This window comes from Scyliorhinus canicula, chromosome 3 (genome assembly GCF_902713615.1).
Source record: "Scyliorhinus canicula chromosome 3, sScyCan1.1, whole genome shotgun sequence".
Lineage (NCBI taxonomy): Eukaryota > Metazoa > Chordata > Chondrichthyes > Carcharhiniformes > Scyliorhinidae > Scyliorhinus > Scyliorhinus canicula.
In genome coordinates this window covers 43,548,432-43,570,627 of record NC_052148.1, presented here as the reverse complement: position 1 = coordinate 43,570,627, position 22,196 = coordinate 43,548,432, and the positions used below count along the sequence as shown (strand labels likewise).

Sequence of the window (22,196 nt, the reverse complement as noted above, 5' to 3'; positions counted from 1 at the left end):
CGGACAAGCTGGTTATGGGAGGGGATTTTAATACAGTCATCGACCCCGGCCTGGACGGTCATGTTCAAAAACGGAGAGGGTGCCAGCAATGGCAAAGGAACTGATCGGGGAAGTCTCAGCAGCGGTGGTCTGGGAGGCGCTGAAGGCAGTGTTGAGGGGAGCTGATTTCAATCCGGGCTCATAGGGACAGGACGGACAGGGCAGAAACGGACCGACTGGTTATGGAGATCTTACAGATAGACAGGCGGTATGTAGTGACCCTGTGGGTGGAGCTCTTAAGGGAACATCGGAGGCTGCAGGCTAATTTAGGGGTGTTGTCCACAGGTAAGGTAATGGAGCAGCTTAGAAAGGCGAGGGGTGCGTTGTATAAACATGGGGAGAAGGCCAGCAGAATACCTGCACAGCAGCTTAAGAGGGAGGCGGCCAGGGAAATAGAGAGGGTGGTTGATAGGGGTGGGAACTTGGTAGGGGAGTCGGCAGGGCTAAACAGGGCGTTCAGGGACTTTTACAGTAGGTTCTATTGCTCGGAATGTCCTACGGGGCCGGAGGGGATGAGACACTTTTTGGACGGACTGACTTTCCCAAGGGTGGGTAGGGAGCTGGTAGATGGGCTGGGGGCCCCGATTTGGGCCTAAGAAATAGTTCAGGGCTTGAAGGCAATGCAGTCGGGTAAAGCCCGGGGCCGGAATGGTACCAGGTGTAGTTCTATAAAAAGTTCGATGATTTTAGGGCCGTTGCTGGTCAAGGTTTTCAATGAGGCAAGGGGCAGAGGGGTGCTGCCCCCGACGATGTCACAGGCCACTATTTCGTTGATATTGAAGCGGGACAAGAACCCGGAGCTATGTGGGTCATATAGGACAATCTCCCTGCTTAATGTGGATGCCAAGTTGCTATCCAAAATTTTGGCCTCCAGGATTGAAGATTGAGTGCCGGATGTGATTATGGAGGATCATAGAGTCTCACTGTATGCGGACGAGCTGCTCTTATAGTATCGGATCCAGGGGCAGGGATGGGTAAAATTATGGTGATTTTAGGGGAATTTGGTCGGTTTTCGGGGTATAAACTGAATATGACAAAGAGTGAGATGAGGGGTCAGGAGGGTCGGCTGAGGGAGCTGCCATTTAGGTTAGATGGGGACAGTTTCAGGTATTTAGGGATACAAGGGGCACGCGACTGGGGCGGTTACACAAGTTGAACTTGTCCCGGTTGGTTGAACAGATGAGCGGCGAGTTTCGGAGATGGGATGCGCTCCCGCTGTTGTTAGCTGTGAGAGTGCAGACGGTCAAAATGACGGTCCTACCGAGATTTCTGTTCGGATTTCAGCGTCTCCCAATTTTCATCCCGCGGTCCTTTTCTAAGAGGGTAATAAAATCACCCTGGGCTTTGTATGGGCAGGTAAGTCCCCGCGAGTGAAGACGGTGATGCTCAAGCGGAATCGGGGTGAGGGGGGGCTTGCGCTGCCGAATTTTAGTAATTATTACTGGGCGTCTAACATAGCCATGATAAGGATGTGGGTGGTGGAGGCGGGGTCGGTTTGGGAGCGGATGGAGGCAGCTTTGGGTAGGGGCACCAGTCTGGGAGTGTTGATAACGTTCCCGAAGGCGAGGTACTCCACCAGCCCCGTAGTGGTGGCGGCCCTGAGAATCTGGGGTCAGTGGAGGAGGTACGCTGGAGCAGTGGGAACATCGGTCTGGTCCCCAATATGTGACAATCACCGGTTTGCCCGGTGAGCTTGGATGGGGGGTTCAGAGTATAGTGAAGGGCAGGAATTGAGAAGATGGGGAGACTTATTTTTAGAGTGGTGCTTCCCTAGCTTGAGGGCACTGGAGGAGAAGTTTGGGTTGGCATGGGGAAACGCATTTAGGTATTTACAGGTGCGGAACTTTCTGCGTAGGCAGGTATATTATTCCCACTCTCCCACTAAGGGGGATCCAGAATAGGGTAGTGTCTAGGAGATGGGCAGGAGAGGGGAGCGTCTCGGACATCTACAAAGAACTCTTGGGGGCGGAGATGCAGACCGAGGAGCTGAAGCGTAAGTGGGAGGAGGAGCTTGTTGGTGAGATGGAGAATGGCTTATGGGTGAACGCGTTGAACAGAGTCAACGCAACCGCAACATGCGCCAGGCTCAGCTTGATCCAATTCAAGTTGGTCCACAGGACAGTGGCCCGGATTAATGGATTCTTTGGGGTGGCGGACCGGTGTGTAAAATGTGCAGGAGGACCAGCGAACCATGTTCACATATTCTGGGCGTGTCCAAAACTTAGGGGATATTGGCAGGGGCTTGCGGACATCATGTCCAGAGTATTGAAAACAAGGGTGGCAATGAGTCCAGAGGTGGCGATTTTCGGGGTGTCGGAGGACCTGGGAATCCAGGAGAAGAAAGAGGCAGATGTTCTGGCCTTTGCTTCCCTGGTAGCCAGGAGGCGGATACTGCTAGCTTGGAGGGACTCAAAGCCCCCGAAGTTGGAGAGCTGGCTAACTGACATGGCGAGCTTTCTCAGCGAGGGAAGATTAAGCTCGCCTTGAGAGGGTCACTGTTAGGGTCCGCCCGGAGGTGGCAACCATTCATCGACTTCTTCGCAGAGAATTAATAGTCATTGTGGGGGGAGGTTTAGGGTAGAATAGGGTGTCAATTAGGCAGGTCTTGGCAGGATGGGAGTCGGTGATTGAACTATGTCTATTGTTCTTATACTGTTGTTGTTTGTAATGCCAAAAATACCTCATTAAAATTGTTTATTACCAAAAAAAGGGATAGATTTAGAACAGCTCTTGAAACTTCCAACTGGCATCCATTAGGCATTGTGAGACATTAGCACTTGTAGAACTACATGCCATAAATTCTTTACCAAAATTGACTGGACTCTGGGGTGGTCCCGGCGGATTGGTAAATAGCAAACGTGACACCATTGTTTAAAAAAGGAGGTAGGCAGAAAGTGGGTAAGTATGGGCCAGTTAGCTTAACATCGGTAGTAGGGAAGATGTTGGAATCTATCATCAAGAAAGAAATAGCGAGGCATCTGGATGGAAATTGTCCCATTGGACAGATGCAGAATGGGTTCATAAAGGGCAGGTAGTGCCCAACTAATTTAGTGGAATTTCTTGAGGACATTACCACTGCCGTAGATAATGGGGAGCCAATGGATGTAGTATATCTGTATTTCCAGAAAGCTTTGGACAAGGTGCCACACAAAAGGTTGCTGCATAAGATGAGGATGCATGGCGTGATGGGTAAAGTAGTGGAATGGATAGAGGATTGGTTAATTAATAGAAAGCAGAGTGGGGATTAATGGGTGTTTCTCTGGTTGGCAATCAGTAGCTAGTGGTGTCCCTCAGGGATCAGTGTTGGGCCCACAATTGTTCAATTTACACAGATGATTTGGAGTTGGGGACCAAGTGCAATGTGTCCAAGTTTGCAGACGACACTAAGATGAGTGATAAAGCAAAAAGTGCAGAGGATACTAGAAGTCTGCAGAGGGATTTGGATAGTTTAAGTGAATGGGCTAGGGTCTGCCAGATGGTATACAATGTTGACAAATGTGAGGTTATCCATTTTGGTAGAAATAACAACAAAAGGGATTATCTAAATTATAAAATATTAAAACATGCTGCTGTGCAGAGGGACCTGGGTGTCCTAGTGCAGGAGTCTGGTTTAGCACAGGGCTAAAGAGCTGTTTTTTAAAGCAGACCAAGACAGGCCAGCAGCACGGTTCAATTCCCGTACCAGCCTCCCGAATAGGCGTCGGAATGTGGCGACTAGGGGCTTTTCACAATAACTTAATTTGAAGCCTACTTGCGACAATAAGCGATTTTCATTTTTCATTTCATGTGTCGCAAAAAGTTGGTTTACAGGTGCGACATGTGATTGAGAAGGCTAACGGAGGGGCGGCATGTGGCGCAGTGGTTAGTACTGGGACTGCGGCGCTGGACCCAGGTTCAAATCCCAACCCTGGGTCACTGTCCATGTGGAGTTTGCACATTCTCTCCATGTTTGCGTGGGTTTCACCCCCACAGCCCAAAGATGTGGCTTAGGTGGATTGGCTGTGCTAAATTGCCCCTTAATTGGAAAAGAAAAATAATTGGCTAAATATATTTTTAAAAGGCGAATGGAGTTTTATCCTTCATTGCTAGAGGGATGGAGTTTAAGACTAGGGAAGTTATGCTGCAACTGTATACGGTGTTAGTGAGGCCACACCTGGAGTATTGTGTTCAGTTTTGGTCTCCTTACTTGAGAAAGGACGTACTGGCACTGGAGGGTGTGCAGAGGAGATTCACTAGATTAATCCCAGAGAGGGGGTTGGATTATGAGGAGAGGTTCAATAGACTGGGACTGTACTCTTTGGAATTTAGAAGGATGAGGAGGGATCTTATGGAAACATAAAATAATGAAGGGAATAGATAGGATAGATGCGGGCAGGTTGTTTCCACTGGCGGGTGAAAGCAGAGCTAGGGGGCATAGCCTCAAAATAAGGGGATGTAGATTTAGGACGGAGCTCAGGAGGAACTTCTTCACCCAAAGGGTAGTGAATCTATGAAATTCCCTGCCCAGTGAAGCAGTTGAGGCTCCTTCATTAAATGTTTTCAAGATAAAGATAGATAGTTTTTGAAGAATAAATGATTATGGTGTTCGTGCAGAAAAGTGGAGCCGAGTCCACAAAAGATCAACCATGATCTCATTGCATGGCAAAGCAGGCTCGAAGGGCCAGCTGGCCTACTCCTGGCTCCTAGGTCTTATGTTCTTAACTGTAATCTCATAGCCCAGCATATCCTCATTCTACTAGCACTACCAAGCCAGGGGACCAAGCCTGATTTAATAAACAATATAGAAACTCATGACCGATTTAATAAACAGTGTAGAAAAGCAGCACCAGGCATACCTAAAATGGTGCTAACCAGTTCAAGTTATAATATATATATAGTTATATATAGCAGCATGCTATAAATAGAGCCAAGCAATCTTACAACAAAAGTTCTGCAGTTCTGTCAAATCCAGCCATGTATAATGGTGGACAATTAAAGAACTAATGAGAGGAAAAGGCTCCATTAAAATCCATAGCCTCAATGTTGGGAGAGCCTGGCATGTGAGTGTAGAAGATAAGGTTGAAATGTTTGCAACCATCTTCAGACAGAACAAGTTGGTAGGATTGGTATCTCAGTCTCCTCCCGAGGTCTTCATCGCCACAGGTCTTTACCAATATGTCCCCACTAAAGGTGCCAGTCTTGAGACAAGAAAATGGCTAACTGCATTGAATACAACCAAGACTATGGGTCCAAAAAACATCCTGGCTGCAGTGGTAATGATATGCATTGGAACTAGTCGTACCCCAAGCTGCTCTTGTACAGCTACAAGATTAACATTTACCTAGCAATGTGCAAAGCTTTGCAGGTATGTCTGGCCACAAAAGGCAAATCAAATGCAATCCAGCCAATTAATGCCCCAGAAGCCTAATCTCAATCAAAGTGATAGATGGTGACAGTGTTATCAAGTAGCACTTACTCATCAATGACCTGCTGCAAGAGTCCTTCATGTGTATTTTCTTTGATCCCATTTATTTGTGATTTTAATCCATGGATCCATAATTGGGGTGTGCCTTTAAGCAGAAGGCTAAGTTTAAACAGCAGGCTTGCCAGGACATCATGTTCCCAGGTTTTGTGTTTGAAAAGTGCAGTTGGGAAAGGGGGCAGTAGATAATCATTTTCTGTCTGTTTAATTATAATACTGAACATAATAAAAGGTTACTTGCGTTTTAAAGTTATACACCTGATGTAATAGTGGTTGGAGGCCAATCACCTCTACCTAAGGACACTGCTGCAGGGATTACTCAAGACTGTGTCTTGATCTATTCACATTCAGCTGCTTCAAATTACTTTCCTCCACATGATCAAAAATTTGGAGGTTCTCTGATGCTTGCACAATGTTCAGTTCCATTCGCAACTCCTCAGAGAATGAAGTAGTCTCTGCCAACATACATCAAGATTGGGAAAGCATTCAAACTTGGCCAATAAGTGACAAGCAATAATTGTTACATACAGTGCTGGACAGGAGCAACTCCAACAAGAGAGATGTTAATCACCTATCCTTGACATTCTAACATACTAACTTGATAAGAGTTTTTCGAGGAGGTCACAAGATGATTGATGCAGGTAGGGCAGTGGATGTTGTCTATATGGACTTCAGTAAGGCCTTTGACAAGGTCCCTCATGGCAGACTGGTACAAAAGGTGAAGTCTCATGGGATCAGAGGTGAGCTGGCAAGATGGATACAGAACTGGCTAGGTCATAGAAGGCAGAGTAGCAATGGAAAGGTGCTTTTCTGATTGGAGAGCTGTGACTAATGGTGTTCCGCAAGGATCAGTGCTGGGACCTTTGCTGTTCGTAGTATATAATATTATATAATATATATATATTATATATAATATATATTATATATATTATATATATATATATATAAAGACATACGGCATGCTTGCCTTCATTGGCCGGGGCACTGAGTATAAAATTGGCAGATCATGTTGCAGCTGTACAGAACCTTAGTTAGGCCACACTTGAGTATAGTGTTCAATTCTGGTCACCACACTACCAGAAGGATTTGGAGGCTTTAGAGAGGGTGCAGAAGAGATTTACCAGGATGGTGCCTGGTATGGAGGGCATTAGCTATGAGGATAGGTTGAATAAATTCAGAATAAAGGAGGTTGAGGGCAACCTGATGGAGGTCGACAAAATTATGAGGGGCGTAGAGAGTGGATAGTCAGAGACTTTTTCCCAGTGCAGAGGGGTCAATTACTAAGGGGCATAGGTTTACGATGCCAGGTTCAGAGGAGGTGTATGAGGCAAGTTTGTTTTTTACACAGAGGGTAGTGGGTGCCTGGAATTCACTGCCGGAAGATGTGGTGGAAGCAGGGACGATAAGTGACGTTTAAGGGCAACTTGACAAATACATCAATAGGATGGGAAGAGGGATACGGAACCCGGAAGTGTAGAAGATTTTAGTTTAGACGGGCAGCGTGATCGGCGCAGGCTTGGAGGGCCGAAGAGCCTGTTCCTGTGCTGTACTTTTCTTTATTCTTAAATCAGCAGCAATATCAATGTCAGATCGTCCACTATTAATATCCTGGGGGAGTCACTATTGACCAGAGACTTAACAGGACCAGCTATATAAAGTGTGAATACAACAGCAGGTCAGAGACTGGATATTCTGCAACAAGTAATTCACCTCCTGGCCTGGAAAGCTTTTCCACCTCCTGCAAGGCACAAGGTCAGCAGTATGGTGATGGAATTGCCACCACTTGCCACAATCAAGAAGCTCAACACCACCCAGGACAAACCAGGACTTGACCATCTTCAACAAGAGGCAGTCCAACGAACTATCTCTTGGCATTTAATAGCATTACCATCAACATCCTGCTGGTCATCATTAATCAGCAACTTAACTGGAGCAGCCACTAAAAAGAACACAAGAGCAGGTCAGAGGCAAGGAATTCTATAGTGACTAACTTACCTCCTGACTCACCAATGTTTGCCCACCATCTACAAGACACAAATCAAGAGTGTGATGGACTCTGCACTTGCCTGGATGCGTGCAGCTTAAACACAAGAAATTTGACACTAACCACAACAAAGCAGCCCAAGCATTGTTACCCCATCCATCACTTAAATTTTCATCCACATACAACCGGCACAATGTGGCTCCAGTGTATCATGGCAACTCATCAAGGTTTCATGAACAGCACCTCCACCACTTGGAAGGACAAGAGCAGCAGTTGAATTTGTACCTCTTAAACTGTACATCAATCAGATTTGAGAATAACATCGCCATTCATTCCTCATTGCTGGATTAAAATCCTGAAACTCCCTTTTCAACAATATAGTAGGAGCATCTTCATCACATTGACTGCAGCAATTCAAGAAGTCAGGTGACCAGCACCTTAAGGTTAATTAGGGATGTTCAATAATCAGTGACCTTGCCAATGACACCCAATTTCAGTGAATGAACAAATTGCAAAAACTACCCCGTTTCTAAAGTGTCACTAATTAAGTAAATACAAGCCATTTCTTTACATTACAGATGGCTCATTAATTCTAGAGAATGCATAAGCAGTTTTTCTTAGCAGCCAGAAGGACTTGCCAGAATAAAGCCCATTTCTAAATTCCTGCTGCTATTTCGAAATTGAAGTGATAACACAACATTGTAAAATGTACATCATTCCCCTCAGCCCCATAAAATATCTATTATTTCTAACAATACCAGAGTGGGATGCAACATCCTTTATTTCAAGCCCCAAGCTACTAAAATCAATACAAAAAACCAATGCCACATTCTGATCCTAAATGTGAATTCTGTGTGGGGCAACACATCAAGGCACAAATAACCTGCAGAGATTTATGGTGAAATTCAGTTAGAATACATGGACATTCTTTCATAGAGACTGTATCGAGACTGCACCAGCCCTCCAAAAGAGCACCCTACCTAGTCCCACTCTCCAGCCCTATCACCACCTAACCGGCTCATCTTTGGACACAAAGGGGCAATTTAGCATGGTCAGTCCACCTAATCTGTGAGAGGAAACCGGGAGAATGTGCAAACGCCACACAGACAGTCGCCCAAGACCAGAATTTAACCCTGGTGCCTGGAACTGTGATGCAGCAGTGCTAACCACTGTGCACTTATATCTAACTGCAATTTACAAATGTGAAAACTGCTGATTATAAAATTATCATACTCGCATGCATTTTCTAATGATTAGTAATTCTAATAATCATGTCACTCACGCTTTAGTTCTGGCAGAACTTTAATACTTTGTCCAAGAAAGCCAACAACATATCACTCACCAAATTTTCCTCAGGATCACTATTCCCCACTACCCCCACCACCTTCATGATTTTTGCCCTATACAAGTCTTCACCCCACCCTTTGCATCAAAAATCTCAACGAAACACCGATGGGCATAAGAAAATAGGACATCAAATCTGGAAGACTGTATTTTGAAGAGGTGACCAAAGACTTGTCTCAAAAGATCTACATTGATATGGTTTTCAGTGTTAGAGAAAGAGATTAGCATCCCCCCCCCCCCCCCAGGTCAAAAATTCACTGCACAACCTGCCCAGCAAATGCTGAGAGGCGAGCGGTTGGGCAAATTTGACCCTAGAAACATTGGAAACAGTTTGTGCTCAAAATTAACTGCAATGACATGAATATACAGCAAACTCAACAGAAGTTCAAAACATTTTATCTGCTAAATTGCAGTTCACACCTTGGCTTGTCTTGCTGGCAAATATCCAGGACCTGATTTTAACCGTGTGCGTGAACTGAGCAGTTAAAATTGGGCCCCCAGATTAACTGCAAAATGGGATCAGTCTGAATAGAAAGTCATTTGAACAAAATGTGTCACAGGTCTCGGACAGTTACAACAATTATGAAGATCCATAAAAGCTCATCTCATTTTCCAAAAATTCTCAAACATAGTTGTCACAATTGATCAATAAAGCAAAACTGCAGTGGCAAATAGAGGAAAAACAATTTAATCGATCTGTGGCATCTGCGGAGAGCGAAAGAAACAGTTAATGTTTCAAATCCAATGTGACTCTTTAGAACGTCTTTGATTCTGAAGTCATAGTGGACTCAAAACATGAACTGTTTCTCTCTCTATGGCCAGACCTTCTGAGATTCCTAGTATTTTCTTTTTATTTCAGAATCGCAGGTATCCACCATAGTTCAGTTGGCAGTACTTTCACTCGAGTCAGATGGTTCAAATCCCACTACAGACTGGAGCACAATAATCTAGGTTGAAACGCCAGTAGAATACTGAGGGAAAGGGGGTGGTAAGGTGGCGCAGTGGCTAGCACTGCTGCCTACGGCGCTGAGGACCCGAGTTCAATCCCGGCTCTGGGTCACTGTCTGTCTGGAGTTTGCACATTCTCCCCGTGTCTGCATGGGTTCCACCCCCACAACCTAAAGATGTGAGGGTAGGTGGATTGGCCACACTAAATTGCCCCTTAATTGGAAAAAAAATTTAAAAAAAGAATACTGAGGGAGTACTGCATCATCAGACGAGACATTAAATTAAGATCCTGTCCACTCACTTATGGGCATAAAAGATCCCAACACACTATTTTCAAATTATCCCCAGAGTCAAGGACAATATTTATCCTTCAATCAACAGCATAAACGCAGATTATCTGGTCATCATCACATTGCTGTATGTGGGAGTTGGTTGTGTGCAAACTGGCTGCATTCCCTCCAACACTGACTGGGCAGCATGGTAGCATAGTGATTAGCACTATGGCTTCACAGCGCCAGGGTCCCTGGTTCGATTCCCGGCTTGGGTCACTGTCTGTGCGGAGTCTGCACGTTCTCCCCGTATCTGCGTGGGTTTTCTCCGGGTGCTCCAGTTTCCTCCCACAAGTCCTGAAAGACGTGCTATTAGGTAATTATGGACATTCTGAATTCTCCCTCCGTACCTGAACAGGCACCGGAATGTGGCGACTAGGGGCATTTCACAGTAACTTTATTGCAGCGTTAATATAAGCCTACTTGTGACAATAAAGATTTTTTTTTAATTAAATGCTGCCACAGTCCCAGAGCACCATGGGCTGCTCTCCCATTTGAGGGGGAGAGCTGACTGGTTGTGATTTAACCTGACCGTCACTACACCTCAGGCAAGGGGAAAGGTTGAGAAGGCAGGGCTTTCATGAATAACCTCAGCCTGTACAGGAATTGAACTTGCGCTGTTGGCCTCACTCTGCATCACAAACCAGCCATCCAGTCACCTGAGCAACACCCTCTATGTTTAAAGTGATTCACTGACTGCAAAGCGATTTGCGATGTCCTGCTATCATGCAGGATTTATAATATATGCAAATTTTTAACAAGTCATTTGCTGAGGCACGGGAAGTGAGTGGAGCTAGGGAAAGAACAGCGGCAATGGAAATGTGGGAGGGAATAATGATTTGGTGGGTGGAGGGTGGGAGTGATTAAAAGTAAAGGCTACCATTTATATAGCACCTTTCACACCCATTGTTTCAAAGTGCTCTATAGTCAACGTACTTTTGAAGTGCAATCACTGGTTTAATGTCTAAATCGTGGCAGCACAGCAAACTCCAACTGTGAACAAGAAAATTATTTCCATGTGTTTGAAACAACAATGCACTGTGACACCTGCACAGATCCATTTTACACGCTGCGAAGCTGGTAACATCAATGATAAAACTCCAAACTAGCTCTTGGAACAGGTCTAGGAAACATCATGTATGCAATCACTATTTTCAGCTGCAGTGAGCTGTAGATCACAAGGAACAACAGCACATTTATAACTGCTTCAAGTTTCTACTCTCAATGCAACATCCATCTGCTGTTAATCTTCCTCATCTGATCCAGTTACCTACACTAAAAAAACACACTTTCTTCTTTTTAGGATTAACTTACACCCCATAAAATGTAGGTATTTTGTCAAGTTATTTTTTAAAATTCAAATGCTACTTGACAGATAACAATTGCTTAAATATTGCTTGTTAAAAAAATGTTTTACATTAAGAATCCACACTGCAGGCGGCCATTCAACTGTGCACCAACCATACAAAAAAGCACTTTTCCCAGGCCCACTCCCCATAACCCCAGGGCCAATCGATGTAACCTGCACAACTTTGGATTGTGGGAGGAAACTGGAGCACCCAGAGAAACCCATGCAGACATTGGGAGAACGTGCAAACTCCACGCAGATAGTCACCCGAAGTTGGAATCGAAACAGGGTCCCTGGCGCTGTGGAAAAGCAGTGGTAACCACTGTGCCGCCTCTGTTATTGTAAATAAATTAATGTCCAGTTTTTTTATAAAGAGAGATTTAAATGTTCCCGATGAACTTGGGAAGATAGATTCAACTTGGTTGTTTTTAAGCATCATTAGTAATAATGCAGTATCTTAGTCAGACTTTCCATCTATAATAATAATAATCTTTATTGTCACAAGCAGGCTTACATTAACACTGCAATGAAGTTACTGTGAAAAGCCCCTAGTCGCCACATTCCGGTGCCTGTTCGGTTACACAGAGGGAGAATTCAGAATGGCCAAATTACCTCACAGCACGTCTTTCGGGACTTGTAGGAGAAAACCAGAGCACTCAGAGGAAACCCACGCAGACACAGGGAGAACGTGCAGACTCCACACAAACAGTGACCCAGTAAATAACCAAATGTTGATTGATTCCAATCGCTATAGCTATACTTCTACTTCCCATCAATCATGGATTTCCTTCTTTGTAAAATCTAGGCATTATTTTATCTGCATATATCTGATATATACAGATATCATGAAATCCCACAAAACTTAGAATGTTTGACGTCTTGACTGCATTTCTAATCAAACTGCATGTAGCTTCTCTCTTTCACTCCAATGATATCTCCCTCTTTTTTTCTGCATATCCCTGGTCTTTCACTCTGTCTCAATCTACCTCAGTTTATTTTGCTCCATGGCCACCATCCACTGCACTTTTACTCCCAGATTTCGCAACTCCCTTTCTTGGTTTGTTTGCATCTCTCTCAGTGTACCGGAACAGGCACCGGAGTGTGGCGACTAGGGGATTTTCACACTAAATTTATTGCAGTGTTAATGTAAGCCTACTTGTGACAATAATAAAAAATTATTTATTTATCTCTTTCTCCTTCTCTATTCCTGGCTCGCCTCTTTCACTGCAAGCTTGCCTCTTTCTTTCACCCATAGGTGTTTATCTTTATCTTTTGTGCTTTATCTAATTTGATCCTTACATCCTGTCCGTCAAAACGTTAGGCCTGATATTAAATGTTTTTCTCCATCTCCAGTTTTACCTATACATCTTAAGCACTGTCAACCTGGAGGCATATCCACACCTCTCCAACACTTCCATAATAGGCAGAACTTGTTCTGAGTTAATTTGCCTGTGGCTAACTTTCTCCGCATTAGTCCTTTGACTCGTTCTCAGCATCATTCTGTCGCATAGCTTTATCGCTCAATCTTGGTGGATTCGTCCCATTCCAGAAATCTGAGCACATCATCCTGTTGCTATTTAAAAGCACTGCAGAGGGACCATCTTTCATATAACTGAGGACACCAGTTGGCACCACTCCCTCAATCTATGTTCTTATATGGCTATGTGACTGCCTCCCCTCAGGTCTTTCACCTTGTCCTCAGGACTGCATTTGTGATTAGTATACCACTTCCCACCTACCTTCCTGTCCATTTATGCTTCTAGTATCATAGAATCTTTCAACATAGGCCATTTAGTTTATTGTACTTGTGCTGGCTCTTTAAAATATTGTTCAATTTAGTCCCATTCTCCAGCTTTCTCCCATAATCCAACAGATGAGATCCTTCAAGTACACGTCCAATTACCTTTTGAAATCTGATTCTACTACAGGAGTGTCCCAGATCTTCATGACTTTGTGCTAATCACTGACTCATTTGCAAATGGAAATTTTTCCCTCCTTTATTAAAACCCCTCATAATTTTGAATATTATCTCTCTCAATCTCTTCTCCAAAAAGAAACATCCCAGCTTCTCCAAATAACTGAATTCCCGTATCATTGGTATCATCCTATTAATTACCCTCTCGACTTGACGTCCATTCTCAAGCATGGTGGCCAGTACAGTACACACCAGCTGAGGACTAACCAGTGGTTTGTGAAGTTTCAGCAAGACTTTGTTCTGAGCCCATCTGCCTGTATACCGACTTTCCTTTTGTCTCTCTCCCTCTTCACAGCCCGTTTAAATTTTTCTAACTCCCTTCTCGTCCTGTTTTCAAACACAGACCTTTGACTCATTTTGCCCCAAGGTCTCCTGCCCCTCCTGTACTTGACATTTCTGTATGGCTGTACTGATCTTTCTTTTTTTTTTAAATAAACTTAGAGTACCCAATTATTTTTTCCAATTAAGGGGCAATTTAGCATGGCCAATCCACCATCCTGCACATCTTTTGGGTTGTGGGGGTGAAACCCACACAGACACGGGGAGAATGTGCAAACTCCTCACGGACAGTGACCCAGAGCCGGGATTCGAACCCGGGTCCTCAGCGCCGTAGGCAGCAATGCTAACCACTGTGCCACCGTGCTGCCCCCTGATCTCTTTCTTAACCACTTATCTTATTAGTTGGTCACCCCAGTATATTAGCAGACTTGGCTGTGTTTCATTCACTACCTTCTTGGTTCCTGAAGTTTGTATGTCAATCCCAAAGTTTCTTAATTGGACATAAAAAGTGCCAGAGCATTAGGAGAAAAACAATTCTCCTGCCACCCTGGACAATTCTCACAAATAGATGAATTCAAACATGTCACAGAATCACAAGAAAATACATTGTAGAAAAGGCCCTTTGGCCCATCGAGTCTGCACCGACGCATGAAAAACACCTGACCTAACTATCTTATCCCATTTGCCAGCACTTGGCCCATAGCCTTGAATGTTACAACATGCCAAGTGCTCATCCAGGTACTTTTTAAAAGGATGTGAGGCAAGCTGTCTCTATCACCCTCCCAGGGAGTGTATTCCAAACCGTCACCACCCTCTGGGTAAAGGTTTCTCCTCAAATCACCCCCTACCTCTTGCCCGTCACCTTGAACCTATGTTCCCTCGTGATTGACCCGTCAACAATGGGGAACAGCTTCTCCCTATCCACACCCCTCATAATTTTGTACACCTCAATTAGGTCACAGTTCTCTGCTCCAATGAAAACAAAGCAAGCCTATCTAACCTCTCTTCATAACTTAAAATGTTTCATTCCAGGCAACATCCTGGTGAACCTCTTCTGCATCCCCTCCAGTGCAGTCGCATCCTTCCTATAATGTGGTGAGCAGAATTGCACACAGTACTCCAGCTGTGCTTCACCAAAGTTCTATACAACTTCAACATGACCTCCCTGCTTTGTAATCTATGCTTCTATTGATAATTTCAAGTGTCCCATATGCCTTTTCATTACCCTATTAACCTGCCCTCCCACTTTCAGAGATCTATGGACAAATACGCGACAGTCCCTTTGTTCCTTCGAACTTGCAGTGTCATACCATTCATAGAATAATAGAATTTATAGTGCAGGAGGCCATCCGACCCAACGAGTCTGCACCGGCCCTTGGAAAGAGCACCCTACTTAAGCCCATGCCTCCACCCTATCTAAGTAACCCAGTGACACCTCCTAACCTTTTGGACACAAAGGGGCAATTTAGCGTGGCCAATCCACCTAACCTGGACATCTTTGGACTGTGGGAGGAAACCGGAGTACCCGGAGGAAACCCACGCAAACACGGGAAGGAACTGCAAACTCTACACAGTGACCCGAGGCCGGAATTGAACCCGGGTCCCTGGAATTGTGAGGCAGCAGTGCTAACCACTGTGCCACATTGAATATTTCAGCAAATTACTCCTTCCAAAGTGTACCACCTCGTGCTTTTCAGCGTTAAATTCCATCTGCCACTTAGCTATCTGCCCATTTGGCCATCCCATCTATATCTTCCAGCAACCAAAGATACTCAACCACACGGTCATCTGCAAACTTACTGATCCTACCCCCCACATAGTCATCTATGTCATTTATGTAAATGATAAATAATAGGAGACCCAGCATAGATCCCTGTGGCACGTTTCCAGACACTGTTTCCAGTCACTAAAGCAGCCGTCGGTCATCATCGTGTTTCCCACAACTGAGCCAATTTTTGAATTTCATAGAATTTACAGTGCAGAAGGAGGCCATTCGGCCCATCGAGTTTGCACCGGCTCTTGGAAAGAGCATCCTACCCAAGGTCAACACCTCCCCCTATCCCACTAACCCAGTAACGCCACCCAACACTAAGGGCAATTTTGGACACTAAGGGCAATTTATCATGGCCAATCCACCTAACCTGCACATCTTTGGACTGTGGGAGGAAACCGGAGCACCCGGAGGAAACCCACGCACACACGAGGAGGATGTGCAGACTCCGCACAGACAGTGACCCAAGCCGGAATCGAACCTGGGACCCTGGAGCTGTGAAGCCATTGTGCTATCCACATGCTACCTTATCAAGTTACCCTGTATCCCATATGCATTTGCCTTCTTTATAAGTCTCCCACATAGGACCATGTCAAAGGTTTTGCTGAAAGCCATATAAACTCCATCAACTGCACTACCCTCATTGATACACCGGTCACTTCCTCAAAAAATTCAATCACATTTGTTAGGCAATACTTCCCTCTGACAAATCCATGCTGTCTATCCTGATCAAACCTTACCTCTGCACATGAAGATAGACCCCCTTCAGAGTTTTCTCCAATAGTTTCCTTTCTGCTGACGTGAGACTCACTGTTCTGTAGTTCCCTAGTTTATCTCTACAACTTTTCTTAAATAGTGGAACAACATTAACTGTTCTCCAACCCTCTGGCACCTCCCCAGTGGCCAGGGAGGAATTTAAAATTTGGGTCAGAGCCCCTGCAATCTCTTCTCTCACCTGCCACAGTAGCCTGGGACACAATTCATTCGGACCTGGAGACTGGTCCACTTTTAAGCCTGCCAACACCTCCAAAACCTTGTCACACCCTCAATCAATTTGTTCAAGAACCTTGCAGTCTCTCTCCCAGAGTTCCATGCCTACTTCCTCTCTCTTGGGTGAAGACATGTGAAATATTTGTTCAACACCCTACAAATGTCCTCTGGCTCGACCCACAGATTGCCCCTTGATCCCAAATGTGCCTTACTCTTTCCTTGGTTATCCTCTTCCCAATGATGTTAATATTATATTTTAGCAATTTCCCCACTTTTACCAGCCAGAGCTTTCTCACGTCCCCTTTTTGCTCTCCTAATTCCTTTAAGCTCCATCCTGCACTTTCTGTACACCACTAATGCCTCCACTGATTTGTTCTCTTGTATTTGCTAAAAGCCTCTTTTCCTTCTCATTGTATCCTAGTCATCCATGGTTCTCTGGGTTTGTTACTCCTTCCTATCACCCTAGAGGGAACACGTCAGGCTTGTACCCTCCCAATTTCCTTTTCGAACCCCCCACTGCTTTTCTGTCGATTTCCCCACAGTAATTCTTCCCAGTCTATCTTGGCCAGATCCTGCCTTATTTTCTTAAAATCCACTCTCTCCCAATCCAAAACTCTTTTTGCAATTGGTCTATTTCTTTGTCCATAACAAGCTTAAATTGTACCAAGTTGTGGTTGCTATCACCAAAATGCTCCCCCACCAACACCTCAATCACCTGTCCAGCTTCATTCCCAAGATTTAAGTACAGCACTGCGCTGTCCCTTGTTGGACCCTCTACATAGTAACCTAAAAGGTTCTCCTGTATACATTTTAAGAACTCCACTCCATCTAAGCCCTTTACACCACGACTATCCCAATTATTGTTGGGAAAGTTGAAACCACCTAATTAAATTACCTATTATTATTTTTACACAGATCTGTGAATTGCACACACATTTGCTCCTCAATTTCCTGCTGACTATCTGTAGGTATATAATAAACACCTAGCAATATGACTGTCACTTTTATATCCCCCAAGTTCTACCCCCAAAGCTTCATTTGAAGCCCCCTCCAATATATCATCTTTCCTTACTTCGGTAACTGGCCCATGGTAGCACAGTGGTTAGCATTGTTGTTTCACAGTGCCAGGGTCCCAGGTTCAATTCCAGGCTTGGGTCACTGTCTGTGCGGAGTCTGCACGTCTCCCCGTATATCATGTGGGTTTCCTCCGGGTGCTCTGGTTTCCTCCCAAAAGACATGCTTTTTAGGTGAATTGGACATTTTGAATTCTCCCGAACAGGTGCCAGAGTGTGGCGACTAGGGGATTTTCACAATAACTTAATTGCAGTGTTAATGTAAGCCTACCTGTGACACTAATAAAGAATATTATTTGCAATGCCTCCTCCGCTGTCTCACCTGAAGCTTCTATATCCTATCATGTTGAGCTATCAATCCTGCCTCTCCCTCAACCACATCTCTGTGATGTCTACTATATCACAATTCCACTTGTCAATTCTCACCTTTAACTCATCTGTTTTACTTGTAATACTCCTGACGTTACAGTAGAGGCCATCCAGCCTTGTTCCCTTGAAAATTACGTCCGCTGTATTCCCTCTGACTTGATTGTTCTTCTGTATTATGCTGTGTCCTTATTTTGCCAACAGCCTGTGTCCCCCTCCCCCTAGCAGACCCGACGACAAGAACGTTAGTCCCATTCTAGTTCAGATGTCCTGCTTGTACAGGTCCCGACTTCCCCAGAAACAGTCCCAGTGATCCAGGAATCTAAAACGCTCCCTCCTGTATCAACTCTTAAGCCACGCATTCATCTGCACTATTCTCCCATTTCTGTAGTCACTAGCAAGTGGCACTGGAAGTAATCTAGAGATTACAATTTGAGAGGTCCTGCTTTTTAGTCTGCCTAACTCCCTGAATTCTTGATGCAAGACCTCATCCCTCTTTCTAACCATGTCATTGGTACCAACATGTACCGTCACCTCTGCTTTATCACCCTCCCCTTCAGGATGCCCTGCAGCAGTTCAGTTACATCCCAGACCCTGGTACCAAGGAGACAATAGACCACCCTGGAGTCGATTTGGCAGCCAGAGGCTTGGTTCTGTGTGCGCTCTCGGGAGGAACCCTCATCAGCCTCCAAAATAGAATACCAATTTACGAGCAGGACCCCAATGGGGACTCCTGAACTACCTACCTCTTTCTCTTGAACATTACTTTAACTTGGATGTTGGTGTGCAAAATTACCTTTGCTTGTCTACATATCAGCAGTGACTGCATTTCTAAATAATTCTTTATATAGAATCCCTACAGTGCATTCATTATGCATTAAGTGTTTGAGACACCCCAAGATGTAATATGGTACGAGAGAAATACATGGTGCTTACTCTGTCTTCACCTCACATTTACCTCCCACTTGCTAAATACACACGTGCATGCCTTCTGCTAAGCCTGTTTTCCTTATTTGAGCCAGTGCATAACTTACATTTTTATCTCTCGTTTAATTTCTGTATATAACATACACCAACCAGTCGGTGTTTGCACATCTCAATGAACCGCAATGGTCTGCAGAAACCCATCTTCCTTACAACTCTTTTTCTCCATCATTTCAGTCACTTGGTATCTCTCTGTAGCCCCTTCTCTCCCTACTAAGTTTACACTTCCCACATTATCTTTTTTGCCCATCACTCTGCCCCGCTCCATTCTCCCTCCCAATTGCACCCCTCCCTTAATGACATAAACATAGAAGCGGGCCATCTGCCATTCAGAAAGTACTATGGCTGATCTAAGGTGGGCAGCCTTAGCTCCACTTTCTTGGCTGCCCACCATAACCCTTGAATCCCCTGTAGATGAACAATCTAACACAGCCTTGAATATATTTAATGGCCCAGCCTCCGGTTCTCTCCATGGAAGAGAATGGCAAAAATTAATAACCCTCAGAAGAAATTCCTCTTCATCGCCACTTAAATAGAAGGGCCTTACTTTATAAATTGTGCATCCTGGTTCTAGATTCTCCATGAGGGGAAACATTTTCTCAGCATCGAACCTTTCAAGCCCCCTCTGAATCTTATGCGTTTAATAAGATCATCCCTCTTTCTACTAAATTCCAGTGACTATAGGCCCAATTTGCTCAACGTTTCTTCAAATCAAACCTCTGCATCCCAGGAATCCCGTCCTCTCGCTCTATATTTCTTTAATTATTTCCATTCCTCTCCGTCCCTTTCTCCTTCTCCCCTCCAAGGTCTCATTTCTATCTCTTTCTCTCTCTCGGGTTCTTACCGTTTTGAGTCCGTATCCCTCGCTCCCAAAACAAGCTCACTTCCGCTCCTGCGCACTGCAGCTTCACCGGCACTGCGCGCGGTCAACACAACGGGGCGGGTCCTTGCGCGGGGCAACGAAATAAAAATCCGGAAAGCGGATCTGAGTCTCAGTGGCTGCGGCCTCTCTTCACAGAATCACTGCCCTCTCCCAAAATGGCGGAGACTCCCGCTCGGAGGGGAGATTTTTTTTTTTTGCCTTCCCACCGCACCCGTTCTCCGTGGCTTGCGCTCCCTGGAAGCCCGAATGCTAAATCTCGGGATCCCTCACTGGAGCGCGCCCGAACGGAGAGTTCGCGCGGAAGGCCGTTGGCAGCTGGGCCGGCAACATGGTCGTGGCTGCGGCTCTGCCTCCTCCGTCTGCGGCTTCTCTCAAAATGGCGGCCTCTTCACCGGCTCCACGAGCGAAAGGTCGGCCGCCCGTGAGCCGGAAGTGATTCTCCTCCTTCAAGGTTACCATAGCAATATTCCAGCTCTTGCCTTTCCACCTGCCACCATTTTAAATGAAACGTTTTCAGTTTCGCATAAAAGAAGTCTTTCGAATTCAACCCAGAACTGATTTAGCAGAGGCTTTCCAGAGTAAGAAAGCTTCTCCCTTTACTGGTTTTTACAAATTGTACCGATCATTTACGGATAAGCATAAAGAGTTATCTAATCTTCACCATGGGAAAGAACAGGAAGTAGCCTTGGAAATTATAATTATGTTCACTCTCTTGGAAATCCAAGGTTTTGTCTGAGCTGAGGTTTGGTTTTGTCACTTAATGTACAGCCACAGCCCATCCCAGCGTTGCTTAAATTGCAGATTTTAATGTACTCCCCCCCCCCCCCCAATCTCGGAACATTTTCTCTCACCGCCCCTTCCCTTCTCAGCCGCTTGACAAAACTTTTCCCAAAAGAGGGTGCACGTAGACTGAAATTACTTTAAAATTACTCAAATGGATCACGGAACGAAGGTTTGCAACACTGCTTTAATTTTCGGTGAAGTATATAAACCAATCCATACAAAATATTTCACAGCAAAATAAAGCTACATTTATCAAGTTCCAACCACATTAGCATCAACTTTCAGACTCGTGGTGGTGTTACAAAGTTCTGAACTGTATTATTTATTTACAGATTAATCCCGCTGATACCTGCAGGCCCTGTTTCACATGGGAAAGAAAGATCACAGATCTTTTGGTTAGCCTAGTCTTTTTAAAACCAAATCAGTGACGTAAATGTTTACGTTAAAAGTTACGTCATTTAGAAGCAATGCATTCCACCTAATTTGAACAACCTGAGAATAAGCACTAATGTTCAGTAAATGCCAAATTACCTCATTGCAAACATTCAGACTTTTCAGAGGTTAACCCTTTTTGCTTTGTCCCTCAGTTTGTTTCCTTTCTTTTGTTGTTGGTGGACCTCAAGAGAGTGGCCACTCCAAAGCCAGCACTCCTGGTGCAGACTTTGGAGTTGTTGCTGTTGTGGAGAGTGGCTGCTGCTCTGTCACTCAGTTTGCTGCTGTTTCCAGTGCTGCTGAGCTGCCTTGGGAGGAGAGGAGGGAAGAGATTTGCTGCTGAGCTGCCTCGGGAGGAGAGGAGGGAAGAGATTTGCTGCCGCCTGCTTTATCTGAAGCTCAGTGGATGTTACAGGGAGCTGCAGGAGAGGGAAATAAGTCTTCACAGTTGAAGGTTTGGCCTGGCTTGGATAGAGCTCCAGCCTGGGACTGGATTTACACACTGCCTGCCTGCCTCCCTGCATTGCCACAGCCTGCCGCAGAAGCAGAGGAGGAAGGGCTGGGATTGTTTGCTGCCTGTTTCATCTGCAAGGCCCTTGGAGCTGGGACTGTTTGTGTTTGATGACTGCATCATCTGCAGAGCCCTAGGGCTTGAGGCCTTCCAGCAAACAGGAGGTTGCTGCAACACTTGGAAGGGGACGCAGAGGAGAGGAAAGTTGGTGCATCTGGACCATCTGCCGATTTCGCTGAGACGGGATAATATCCGTTGACTGTTTTGCTGGGTCCCTGCTGGGCTGATGACCCTGTTCCCCACACACCTGCTGCTGGATCGAAGATCTTTTGGGGGACCAGCCCGGTAGATTATCCTCGGCACCAGCCTATTATTTTGTGCCTTACCTTCTTGCTCCTCCCTTGTACTTGGGGGCACGCTGTGGTCCGTCCCCCTGCGCCACATCTTCCTGTGTCTTCCCCCTTTCCCTCCCCTTCAGTTACTCTTTCCTTCCCCCTTCTCCCCTATCGTCCACTGCTGACCAAAATGGCAGCAACGCCACCTACACCGGTGGTGGGGCCCTCTAAAGCCAATGCAGGTGTGGTGGCCTCCACCCTCCCCACTGCAATCCGGGGCTACGTCACCATTTCACCTCATAACCCAAAAATCCGGGATGAAGTGCTACACCCACCCCACCATGTTATTCGAGGCCTGTGT

The 22,196-nt window shown here is 45.3% G+C and overlaps 1 protein-coding gene across 1 annotated transcript in view; it reads right to left on the bottom strand.

Moving 5' to 3' along the window:
* The window catches only part of c3h18orf25 (chromosome 3 C18orf25 homolog), a 128,756-nt gene extending 108,602 nt beyond the window's left edge, over positions 1 to 20,154 (bottom strand). Inside the window, 1 exon segment of the mRNA XM_038793386.1 lies at positions 19,736 to 20,154. The gene's annotated coding sequence lies outside the window, so the exon portion shown is untranslated.
* Positions 20,155 to 22,196: the final 2,042 nt, after the last annotated feature.